The sequence below is a fragment of the Hirundo rustica genome, chromosome 20, assembly GCF_015227805.2.
Source record: "Hirundo rustica isolate bHirRus1 chromosome 20, bHirRus1.pri.v3, whole genome shotgun sequence".
Classification (NCBI taxonomy): Eukaryota; Metazoa; Chordata; class Aves; order Passeriformes; family Hirundinidae; genus Hirundo; species Hirundo rustica.
The window spans coordinates 4679611-4688651 of record NC_053469.1 but is presented as its reverse complement, the minus strand read 5'-3'; positions in this window follow the sequence as shown (position 1 = coordinate 4688651).

Here is a 9041-nt window from a genome sequence, read left to right as displayed (position 1 = left end):
AGGCTGTCCCCTGCTTAAGGTGGTTCCTCCAAACCCCCTGGGGTCTCTGTCCCTGGAGCTCAGCCCCAGCCAGGACCTCCCAGCAGCTTCCGTGTGGCTCCACTGGCGTGGGCGCTGCCTCTCTGTGGGGGCCGGTGTGGCACAGGGCTGGCAGGTTGCATGTGAGGGTACGAGGGGTTCAAGCAGCTTCTCTCCAGGGCAGACCCCTATTTTGGGAAGAGCTGGATGCGTGCTGGGCCAGCAAATATTCCCACAGAGCTCCCTGGGGCGGGGAGGGGAGCACAAGGCATCACCTCAAGCCGTCGGTACCCGTGTGTCCGTGCTGTGTGTGTGAGTGTGGGGTGTGTGCTTTGCCTCCCGGCCAGGTGCAAATCCTGCCTTTGGCTGCAGAGATGTTTAGCGTGGATCCACCGGGCGATGCTCGTGGCTGGCAGCCCGGCTCCTTCCCTGTGGACGCTTTTCAAGGACTTCCCTTCCCGGCTGAGAACGGCCAACTCGTGCCGCCGGTGCTCGCTGTGCCCACACCAGACGGGCTCGGCTCCCAGCTCCGCTCGGCCGTGCTGGAAGCGGGAGGCGCTGGCCCCCGGGAAGCTGTTTAAGCCCAACTCCAAACAATAAAAACTTATCATTAAAAAGAAATGCATCTTGGCTTCATGCGGCCTGGCAGCGCGGGGAGGAGTGATTCAGTGGCTTGTCAGCCCTGGGCGTTAGGCACGCCGAGCTGCACAACTGGACACTCTCCAAGTCCAGCAACTCATTTTCTGCAGATGGAGCCGGGACCGTGCAGCGGGCTGACGGTTAATTTGCAATCCAACATACCTTGACATAACCCACAGCCCAGTCGCGGAGGTGGGGCGGGATTGGGATGCTGGGGAGCCTGCTGGCAGCCCTGCCGTGTGTGGGGTGTCCCCACTGCACCCCGACACAAGGGTGCTGCCAGGGTGCGGCGTCCGACGCGTCCCGGTCCCAGCGCTGCTCCCAGCTGCCGATCTTCAGGCAGTGAGGTGAGCGGGTGGAGGGTGGCTCCCTGGCGGAGGGGTCCGTGTTTTTGGGAGCTTGAGCGATGCTCAGGGTGAGCCCTGCCCGGGCCTGGCTCGTCACTGACTGACCTCCCATGTCACCTCCCGTTACCTGTCACAAGGTCCGGCTGTAGCTGCGGAGCTGGGGACGTGGGTAGGGGCGTCCATGGCCAGCTGAGAGCCACGGCCCCACAGCCCCGGGCCCAGCTCCACAGGCTGTGTCGGGAAGGATTTGGGTGCTCAGGGCTTGTCCTGGGCACACGGTGGTGGCTGGGCACCAATGGGCATGGACCATCCACCCGGGGCTGCCAGGGGAGCGGGTGAGGAGGGGGCTCTGCCAGCAGCCCAGCCCGGATCGATAGGCATCGGAGAGGCTGATTCATGTCTCAGGCTGTGGCCCGAGGGCAAAAACGGGGAGAGGTTTGATGTGAGGATGCCGGGAGGCTGCGGGCCCTGCTGGGAGTTGCGGCTCCTGGCAGCGTTTCCCTCCCGAAGCCGGCTCTGCCCGCGCTGCCCCGGGGTCCCGGCTTGGCCTGGGGGAAGAAAACGACTGAAGCAACACAGGATCAGACGCAAGCTCTAAACCGAGTCTTTTTAAACCATTTCAGACGCTGTCTTCTACCCTGTGGTCCAAGACAGCCGGGTTGCAGTGGGGGTGTCGGGCAGAGGCTGGGCTGGGGTCAGCTCTGTGCCCCCCGTGGGGACAGGACACTGCAGAGACTGGGACACCACGAGACACGGCTCGGTGGCACTTCACCCTCCTTGCTGTGCCCAGCCACGCTCGGTGTGCATCCCCAGCGTGCCAGAGCCGGTGAGAGCACCGACGTCCCGTGGGTCCGGCCCAGAGAGGGGCTCTGTGGGGCGGGACTGTCCCAGACACGGGGCTGGGGAGAGGCTGGGGTGGGGGGGACGCCGAGCCCTCCCCCAGGAACAGCGTGTGCTTTCCTTGGCAGGGAGCCACGGGAGGCAGAGCTGTCGCTGCACACGCGCGGCGTCAGACATCATCACCATATTAATAATGAAAGGGCAGCTCCTTCAAAGCTCTCCGTCCCCGCGCCGGCGAGAGCGCAGAATGCAGAGGAGACGCGTGAGCCTCATCCCAAGCAGCCGTGGGGAGAGCGGCGGTGCCCGGATGGTCCTTCGCTGGTCCTTCAGCAGGCCACCGACCTGGAGGGACAGCAGCCCGCCCTGGTCCGCGCTGGGGGCTGTCCCTGCTGGAGTTTGGCTGCTCTGGGGGTCCCTGCACAGGAGCAGGGCAGCCCAGGGTGTCCCCAGCTCCTGTTCCCAACACTGCCCGTGCAGGATTCCCTGTCCCCCTCGTTCAGCAGGAAAAGGCCGTTTTGGCTGCCAGGGAAGGAGCCTCTCTCCCGAGCGCCGAGTGCTCTGTCCATGGCTGAGTGACACTGCAGGACACCGCTCGCTGTGTCAGGGCCTTTTTCTTCCACGGGAGGAATCGATGGCTCAGACAATGACACAAACCACCCACAAAGAGGTCTTGGGCTGCAGCCCGCACGGGGTCAATGGCATCGCTTCTGCTCTTCTGCCTGCAAGATATCCGGGTTTCCAAAAACCCTCCTTCAACACCCTCGCTTTGTCTAGCACATCCCCAAGCCTGGTTGTACTTTGCAGGGTCTCAGCAGGACCACACCAGGGGCTGAGCATCTTTTCTCCTCTCTCCCCTCCGCCAAAACCTCTCCTCCACTTTTGCCCCTCTTGGGGGGCCAGAGCTGGGAGGGATTTGCTGCAGATGCCTTGGTCTGGGGAGGAAAGGATCAAACCCTCTGTGCCAGGTGGAGATGGAGCAGCCCACGCTCACCCTGTACCCATCCCATCCCCACCCCATGCCCACATGCTCTCCCTGGCACCCCAAGCGTTTCAGAGGGTTTCAGATACCTGCAGCAGTGTCCCAGAGGGCTGGGTGCTGCTCTGTCCCCACCAGCTCTTCCTTCCCAGCCCTTTCTCAAGCTTTTTTTTTTTCCCTCCTCCCTCCAAACACAACAAAAGCCTCAAATCTCTCGCAAATGAGAAACCTCTTTTTGTTCCTCTTTTCCCTTTGCTTTCTGCCACGGCGGAGTATTGATTGGAGCTGATGTGCTGTAATCCTCTGTTTCTGTGAAAAGTTGGCATCCCAGAGTCCCTGGAGGGGCCGGATCCTGCCCTGGTGTGGGTCTTGCTCCTCTGCCAGGCTTGTGGACAGCATGAAAGCTGCATCCATCCCATCCCATCCCATCCCATCCCATCCCATCCCATCCCATCCCATCCCTCTCTCCCGTCCCGTACTGTCCCACCTCTGTGAATCCAGGGGCTGTACACTTGGTGGGAGGGTCATCATGAGCAGCTGATGGGTGGGAAAAGGCTCTGGTTTGGAGCAGAGCCAGGTCAGATCCCACTGGGATGGATATCCAGGGTGCTGGGCTCCTGAAGGAGCTCTCCTGCCCTTTTGGCAGGGCAGGGGATGGCAACAGGGGGACACTGGTGCCGATGAGAGGGGCTGGCTGGGGTCAGCGGGGATCTCCAGAAAGGAATAATTCCGATTTCTGGCAGCTAAGGAGGGCTGTGGAGTGATAGGGCTGACCCCAACCTGAGAGGGGCTCATTGTGGGGTGCACAGCTGCCTCTGTGGGTCTGGGCCCTGGCTGGAGACCCTCCCCCAACCCCACCGTGCTGCCACTCCATCTACACTTCATGATGGCGAATGGGCCGGAGAGCTGGGAAGTGAGGGGAAAGAAACCCAGCCAAAAATCGCCAAAAAACACAGGGAAGATTTTAATTTAAAACCTTTTCCCACATGGAGAGCAGCAGCCTGGGCCATCTGGAGGAGCATATGCAGGTGAGGGGGGGGCAGTGGTGCCTCCTCCAGCTCCCTTGCTCTTGGCAGTCCCCAGAAGGGCTTTGGGCTGGTGAAAACTGACCCTGGGGGTGGTTCTGGGTACCCCAATCCCAAACATCAGCCCGGGGGGGGGCCCAGCCTTCCCTCCTGAGCTCCCAAGACCTCTCTGTTTAATTGCTGTATTTGCTGCAAAAGTGATGATGAATCCCAAAGCAAACTACAATAGCAGCTGAGTTTATTGCGGGAGATTAATTCAGCGGTTTAATTGAAACCGCAGGAGCAGGACGGGAAGGCATCGGTGCGGGGCTGGGAGGAGGGGCTCAGGGTCAGCTCTGCTCAGCACCCACATCCACCCCTAGCCCCGGCAGTTAACAATGCCCAAATTAGCAGATTTACTCCTCAGAGGGCTCCTCCATTGGCTGAGCATCACATCCAGCATCCCAAAGCCCCAAGTCTCCTAGCAACCCCCCAGCGCTGCCTGTGCCCACCCATTAACCCCTTCCCAAAGCCCCCCCACGCTGTGTGGAACACCCGGCGCTTTGAAGGCGTCGCTGCCACACTGGGTGGGAGCGGGGATTTATGCAGCAAATAAATCTGCAGGATGCTGGAAGCAAGCTGAGGATGCTGGAAGGAAGCTCAGGATGTTGGGATGGGTGGGAGAACCGAGCTGGGCTTGCTTAGCCAAGACTCAGAGCGTTTAATTCCAGGTGGCACAGAGAAACCCTCAGGTTCATGCGATGGTGGTTTGGTTTCTAAACGTCGCGCTCGTTTTGAGGGTTTTATTCCTCCTGACTTGTGGAGATGCTGGGAAAAGGTCAGGGAACCCCCAAATCACGGCCAGCCCATGCAGCTCCCAGCTGGCATGGGCATCAGGAGAGGCTGAGCACGAGCCAGCCTCTTCCTCCAATTTCAACAGTAAATCAATGACACAGTTTCTTTGGGGACAGGATGGAAGGGAAATTTTCAAGGAAAACGGCCTTGAAAGTGTAAAATCACCGCAGGACACGGTGTGATGGCCAGGCCTGGGCTGAAGGAAGTGGGGCTGCTCCGTGATGGTTTTTTTTCAGATGGGATGTCCAATACTTCCCTGGTTTTGCCTTCAGAGATCGGAAAGCAGGAAAGCAGAGTTGGAAAAAATAGCGGGGTTTATGGTTGAAAAATAACAGTTGACATGGGAAAAAAAAAAAACAAAAAACAAGTTTGTTTGGGTTTATTTTGTGTGTGTGGGGTTTTTTGTTTTGTTTTGTTTTGTTTTGTTTTGTTTTTGTTGTTACTGTTTTAATATATCTAGACTGGGAAATTTGTCCAGAGATCATGTGCTACTGAAAAGGATAAATCATTTCTCTCACTTCAATGTGCTTTGTTGGCTTTTATCAGAAACGTTGTCATAAAATTACCAAATTGAAATTTTAAGTGGGGGGGGAGAGGGGGGGGGATATCTTGAGGGTTTGTTCTTGCTTCTCTTATTGCCAAATAAAATACAATTAAAGCAACATTTTCCGTGCCAGCCAGCATAGCTAACACCGCTTTTCTGACGGCGCTTTTTTCTGTCAGCCAATGAAAATAAATGATGCAGGATTACCAGGGAGCATCCAGCCTCCGTGGCTGGAGGGGGATGCGGAGCAGCAGGCGTTCCGGTTGGAAACAGAAGGATTCCATTCCCGCGGTAAGTGGAAATCTCCAGGGATGCTCCCCACAGAGCTCCCTGCCGCCGCCTGCAGCGAGGCTTCGCCTTTCCGGCGCTCTCCCAGTTTCCCACCCGTGCTTCCCAGTCTAACCCAGTCCTTGGCACGGGCGCTGTCTGGGAGTGCCAAATTAACTCGGGACCCCCTGCAGCACTTTTGGGGTGGCCCATGAGGTCACCGCGGGGCTCGCTCCCGTGCCAGGGGCTCGCTCCCGTGCCGGAGGCTACCGGCGGCTCAGCTGCTGCCTGCACCGAAATCCCCGTGGTAATTGGATGAGGGCACCGGTTTCCATGAGAATATTAAATCAGAGCCCAGCCCCAGTCCGGGGTGACACGCTTGGGAATATAAAGACACGGTAGATCACGTTACAGAGGAGTCATTTCTCCTGCTTTAAAGTCAAAGGTATCGCAACCACTTCTTACTTGTCACAGAGTATTGGGGCATCTCTGACTGATGGGAGCGGGAGGAGGGGGGAGGCAGCCTCGGGCAGAGGGGCTGAGCACCCACCACTCATCACAGCCGTGGGCTCCGGGGGGCTGTGGAAAAGGAAAATGTTCTTAAGTGCTTCCCAAGCCTGGTTTTCCAAAGCCCCCCTTGAGAAACCATCTCTGTCATGAGGTGTGAGCGCTCAGCCACTCTCAGGGGACAGCCCAGGCCGTGACTGTGGCCACAAACCTTTGTGGCGGTGCCAGTGCAGGTGTTCCAGTGCTGCAAAGGTCCTGGAAGCTCTGTGGGCAGCAGCTCCAGTGCCACCATCCTGAGCTCGCTCCCCTTGGAGTCACTTAGCAAATGAGGGGCTCCGGTGTCCTCCCAGCCACCGGTTTAGCCGGGTCCCTCCTTGTGGTGACCATCTGGTGGCACCTGCTGCTGCTCAGCTGCCGCCCACCCTCCTGGTGAAGGGGAAATCCGGGCACCTCATGGATGGGGTGGGCAAGGGACATGTCCAGGGATCCAGCAGAGGCAGCCCGTGGCAGAACACCCCATGGCTCCTGCCACAGTGGGGATGGATGGATGGATGGATGGATGGATGGATGGATGGATGGATGGATGGATGGATGGATGGACGGACGGATGGACACGTCCCCACCCGCAGCACGGAGGACAGACAGACAGATGTGCCTTGTTAGCCAATGAATTGGCCTCAGGTGGTGCTGACAAGCCCATTAAAGGGGTTTATCAAGGGGACCGGGGCTGGCAGGAGGCTGCTGGATTTATCTGATGCTGCTTTTGGGCTGGGAGAGCCTAAGCCTCTGCTCGTTAATTAGAAAGGCTTCGAGGAGGTTTGTACTGGTTGGCCTCACTTGTGAGCAGCCATAATATGATGAGCGATTAGGGACTCTGAAGCTTTTTAGCCGGTGTCATTAAGCTGCTGATGAGCTCAGGCGAGTAAAGGTCCTTTTTGGCCATGCCTGAAACCGGCTGGTCCTGCTCTGACCCGCTGCTTCCTCCTGTCGTGGTCCCTGACCTCCTGAGGCCAATGCAATGGGTGAAATGTGTGTCCTGGGGACAGTGATGGCTTGGCTGTCACCCTGTGTCCTTGAGTTGGGTCAGATCTGGAGTAGCTCAGCTCATCAGCGAGCTGATGAGCTTGTGGTCATGCACGAGTGAAGCTGAGATGTTCCTATTTTCACTGTCTGCCAGGTATTGAGAGAATTTGGGGATGATTATCTCTGAAAAGGTGACTTTAGACCATTTGTGCATCAGGGAAGGGGACGGTGATGTGTGTCCTGACAATTGCTTTGGGAGAGAGCTCCTTTCCCTGTTATGGGGTTTCCCCACTCGTCTGGGCGCTGTTGGTGGAGCCTTCTTGCTCAGGGGACATCCTGACAACGTCGCTGTCCCATCCTCCCCTTGCTCCTTGAGGGCTCCCAAGGGCTGTGGCAAAGCAGGGAGCAAAATCTACCGCATTTTCTCTGCCCTCCCTCATCATCTCCCATCTGCCTTGGCAAAACTTCCCGCAGCTCAGCAGCACCGTGCCCCGCCGCGGTCTGCCTGGCATCTCGAGCGCTGTATTTATGGCAGTGTTAATTAAATACTTTCCGCAATCAGCGCCACGCATGACCCCGCTCCCCGAGCAGGGCCGGGCTGTAATGTGCCATCATCGAGCGAGAACACGACTGCTGCCATCCCGGGGAATTTCTAATAGAGATTTACTCATCCCAGGCCTCTCGTTTCTCCATTTTGTGACATTTTGCAAAGTTCAGGTTTACAAAACAAGCCAGTGCACACGAGAGATGCTCCAGCCGTTATTTACGCCGCACGTTCAGTTTCCCACTACGCTGATGATGGGGTCTTTGCTCCGTGGTCAGCAGAGCTGGGGGGTGCACTGGCAGCTCTCCTTTCCTTCCCCCCTGCCCCAGGGGCTGCTGTTTGTGACAAAGAGCACCCCCTCGCCTCAGCTGTCCCCCCTCGCAGGGCTGTGTGTGCCGGGAGAGCGGCAGAGCGTCGTCTGTGCTCATTGAAATGCTGGTGGCATCCTGCAGCTCAACCTACCTCCAACCCCTGCTCCAGTCCCAGGGCGAGGGGTGGAGTGCGAGAGGGAACCAGCCGTGGGGTCAGGTAGGGCTGCTGTGGTTTGGGGATGTTCAAATGCTCCGCTTTTAAAAATAAGCCTGTGCTGAAAGCTGGAGGAGAGCGTGGAGGCAGCGGAATCCTGTTACTGTGCCACAGCCTCCAGGTCTCAGCTAGGGGCAGAAAAGCTGTTTTTGGCAAATTACTGGTGGTAGGAGCTGCCTGCTCCAGGGAGGTGAGGCAGTGTGTGCTGAAACACAGGCAGGTGTCCATCCCAGAGGTTTGTCCCTCCATGGCACAAGGTGGTGGCCAGTGCCTTTCTGACCCTCTCGCATTCAACCTGCGGCCAGCTCGTGTGGGTGGTGGGACCTGGCGCAAACCTCCGAGCTGGGTGACCAAACTTCTCCTCCTTTTCCTCAGGATGGAGCTGGCCATCCTGTCTTCCCCTCCCTCCAGCAAGGTCAGCTCATCCCTTCGGGAGAAGGTCCTGCTGGAAACTGAGGGGTGTCCATCTCACAGTACTGCTCCAGGAGTGCGGTGGAGCCGGGGGCAGTGACCCAGCTCTCACCCCGGCTCCAGGGGATGGAGAAGGCACCCTCAGCCTCAAAGGTGCTGGAGGCACCCTGTCAAAACCTGGCCGTGCTGCCAGCCTGGAGCTGGGCTGTGGGATCTGGCACACCTCGCTCCTGCCCCGCGCCTGCCTTGTCAGGTCTGATCAGGAGGAGGATCAGTCGGCCCTGTTCCTCGCTCCCCAGATTTAATTAACGGGCCTTTCATCTCTACCCTGAAGGAATCTGCTATCTTCTGTCTTCTTAATTAACGTTCATTAAGCAAATCAGAAGAACATTTTCTCCTCTCCGCCTCCACGGTTTTTAACCCTTGCGGGGTTCCAGGTCTGTGCTGGGGCAGAAGAAGGCTCCTGGACAGGTTGGTGTCATCACAGCCTTGGTCACCACAACCCTGAAGTGCTTGGACCAAAGTCCTGGAGCAGTGGGTG